The sequence below is a fragment of the Pseudophryne corroboree genome, chromosome 6, assembly GCF_028390025.1.
Source record: "Pseudophryne corroboree isolate aPseCor3 chromosome 6, aPseCor3.hap2, whole genome shotgun sequence".
Taxonomy (NCBI): Eukaryota; Metazoa; Chordata; class Amphibia; order Anura; family Myobatrachidae; genus Pseudophryne; species Pseudophryne corroboree.
The window spans coordinates 248,440,000-248,443,870 of NC_086449.1; the positions used below are offsets into that span (position 1 = coordinate 248,440,000).

Below are 3,871 nucleotides of genomic sequence, written 5' to 3' on the forward strand. Positions count from 1 at the left end.
TGGCTGGTTAGCACAATTTTCTTATTTTAAGAATTTTTACTAAGTATTGCAAAATCATCTTGAGGAGTATCTTCTGCTAAGGAGATGAGCTGATGTTTGTCCGATTTACGGCCTGGTTGGGAAGTACCGTATTTTGCTATAGACAGGCGAGGAAGGTGCCTTCACTGCAAGCAGCACTATGATGCGGTCCCATCCCTGGATGATTTAGCCACACTCCCCACTACTGCGCCTACTTGTATCCTTTGCTCCCCATCACTTTACTGAATGAAAGTCTGAGCTATTACATAAGTATATTTTTAAGATACATTAACTACTGTCAGATCACAGTGAATGACAGTAAAACTGAGGGTTACACAGTTGACGGGTTGGGTATGAGTTACCTGCGGTCGGGATGAGTGCGCTCAGTATACCGACGCCGGCATCCCGATGGGGTGAGCTACCTATGTTCTCCCCTCCCTTTTTGCAGCCTAAACCTAACCCTCCCCCTTAGTGCCTAAACCTAACCTCCCCCTCAGTGGTGCCTAACCCTAACTCCCCCTGCCCGCAGCCTAACCCTAACCTCCCGGGCTGGCGCCTAAACCCCATTACCCCAGCCCTAAATCTAACCCTCCAGCTATACTACCAGTCGGGATGCCGGCTGTTGGGATTCCAGCGTCGGTGTCCTGACCTTTTTTGGATTCCAGTGTCGGTATTCTGACGGGTGTCTTTCAGACTGGTGAGGGATCAATATGGGTCCAACCCAGGTTTTTGAAAATGCGTCCGACCCGTTCACACTGCAGGCTCTCTGTATACTTTTATTGTGACCCGCGTTGGATGTCCTGGGTTGTGCCGTTTACAACGCGGACTACCCAGGCCCGTCCCTGGTAGCTACTTGTGTCATTTTTCAAGGATTTTTTTCCACCAAGACACGACCCAGGTAGACCTGGTAATAACCCTGGTTATTGCGGCAGTGGAAAAGGGGTATTATACAGCTAGACAGGGGTATTATTCCCTGTGGGTGTCATTAGCTGCTGCTGTCTCAGTACTGCCCTCTCCCGCTAGAACAGGGCTTCTTAAACTATATTGCAATGGAACCCCATCTGACAAAAATTATTACAGGATCATAGCAATTTACCGCAGAACAGTGCTCCTATATATTTAATATGTTAAGATAAATAACCCTTTTTTAAGCTAACAACATCAAATACACATGGGACTTTCCATTCTGTTTTATCATGAATAGTAATAAATCTGGACTTACGTGCCTATTTATCAAATAATAACTGTGGGAAACCCGTTTTCCGGGGGTAACCATAAATATTAACTATTTCCTGGATGTACCATGGAGAAGATACGCAGAAGATATTGGAGTTATCTCATACAGTCCCTCCATTTCCGACAGAAGAATCTTTCTATGGGGGATTCTGTCTCTGTGAGAATTAGCAAGCTCCGGAATGGGAAGAGAGTGCACTCTCTACACTCTGGGCCTGATTCGGATTTGTACTTAAACCCAATGGTTTCCGCACAAATCTGATGGTTTGTGATCTGTGCATGTGCAGAACGGGTCTTGCGATATCGCTCACGGTCGCCCCTTAGTCGCAGCACGATTAACATGCTGTGGTGTTTTAGGGGCAGCAACCGGCACAGTTTTTCAAAGCAAGGGTGTGTCACCCCTGTTTTGTAGGCATGCCAAGCCCAGGGTCTGCATCTTCGCACGCAGAATTCCTGGACCCAGCTGTTCGGATCCCATGGCCAGTCTGAGTATGATTCAGCTTACACAGTCTGACCGCGGTCTGCTAAGGTTGCTAGCGGGGAGCCGATGCTGCGTCATGCGGGAGGCGTCCTGCTGTATTTCTATTTTATGTGTATGGAATTGCACAGATGCTTCCCTGCGGCTGTGCAATTCCTTACAAATCAGAATCAGCCCTCTGTCCCATGTCTGCATCTTCTTCATCAATCTCATATGTATTTATTCTATTTTCATGTACACTTCGTATTTTGTATAATTTGTATTGCTGACTTTCATGGTAGCGGAGTGGCGCCTTACAAATCAATGATGATGCAGCGTGCCTACTTTTATAGGTCTGTGTAATTCGAGCGTGACACTGACTATGGTCCATCTGCAGATCTGACAATTGCAAACGTCACATTTACCCACAACCAGCCATAACATTTTGCCTCCTCCTCTCATAAAGTTTAACATGGTAATTTCTCTTCCCAAATATTGATCTGTACCTCATTTATGTGACACATAACCTCTGAAAGAAAGTGAACATTGGGACTGACTTTATTTCCAGATACAAATAATTTTATTTCCTTTTGTTTAATACTTACGGGGTGATTGAAATCTTGGCGGCGTGCGCAAGTTATGGAAGAGTAACATCACAAATTTTACTGCGCAACTCTATGGACTACAAAGGAAATTCGGTGATATTTGCGGCTGCATATTGCTAGGGACATGATCTGAGCACACTGGAAACTTGCTACCATTGTGCACAATTGAATTTCCCTGTTACATGTATGTGTGCAATTCTATGTGCTCTGTGCATTTACTCAGAATTAATTTGGATCTATGTGGAGTTTCATTACCTGAGAGATGATGTATGTAATGTTCATTTTGCATGGTTAAACTACTAAGCAGCACTTTTTTGCAATCAGGTATTACATGAGTAAATAAATATGAATATATCTGCTTGAGTAATGACGCCCTTCCCTGGTTAGAAAAAGAACACCTCCTGCTAGATGGAATCTTGTCTATGTGGACTGAGTACGCCAGAAGGTAATTATTGTGCCTACCCTACTGTGGTTAGTCAGTTCGTTTTTCAGTCAGCGAACTGATGCGCAGATCCATAAAAAGAAGCATACAGCACACATATACTTTTTGTGAGGACACAACAACATATACAGGTCTCCTGGTAAATGTCCATAAACTATAAGTGCAACTCTATGGAAGTAGTGATGGTATAAGCCAAACTTGACCTACGTAGACAAGTAATACTGTACATGACTAGTTACAGTATTTCTGATTCTGCAAGTAGACTAAGGGCAGTATTCAAGTACATGTGGTAAATTACCACAGGTGAAAATGGGAGGTAGTGGCTATTCAATTGCACTCCTGATTTCCACCAATAGCCTTGTTAACGCCCGTTAAAGTAGCTTGTACTCAGTCATTAACACACAGAAGCCATGAAAAGTTCAGATTCGTGCATTAACAACGTTGCAGCACCCGTTAACTCTCGAGATATCAGGGGGGTTATTTCGACCTGCTGAGACAGGTGAAAAAAATCCACAATAACTCCCAGCTTCAGAGCTAATTGAATAAGCTATGGGATCAATAAGCCTGCAGTACTCTATCACAGATAATTAAATTCTGCCCTTGGGAATAATGGACCTCAGTGCTGAATGAAGCCTCCACCACTGTCCAGCCATAATTCCAAAATATGGATCTGTACATTATTGGTATGGAATGCTAAATGAAGAACATGTTCTAGGTGGAATAAAATGTACGTTTTAGGAAACCTAAATTACTAAACCTGAAAACGTCCTAGATTTCTATTCCACATTTCTTCTGGGACAGTTGAGAAGCTCATAATACTGATTAAGTTAGACAGTACATGCACCTGGGGACAGTGACAGATTATTTCCTCATTAAAGATGGTGGAAGATGAGACCGATTTGTCCCTTACACTACAAATGATCAGATCCTTATGAATAAAGAGTCCAATCATCTAATAAGAAAATAATCAGTCACGCTCATTGAAGGAACACTGCTAGAAAAGGTATTGCTGGGCTATTGTCCAAGAAGTAATATTACTGAAAACAACATGTTGCATTACAAATTAAGCAAAGCTACAGTATGGACCTAAAGACATGTTTGTCACTTTACATATTT

General features: G+C 42.9%; 1 protein-coding gene across 2 annotated transcripts in view; it reads right to left on the reverse strand.

Annotated features, from left to right (window-relative positions):
* The window catches only part of FES (FES proto-oncogene, tyrosine kinase), a 224,744-nt gene that overhangs the window by 30,349 nt on the left and 190,524 nt on the right, over positions 1-3,871 (reverse strand). The window lies entirely within an intron of this gene.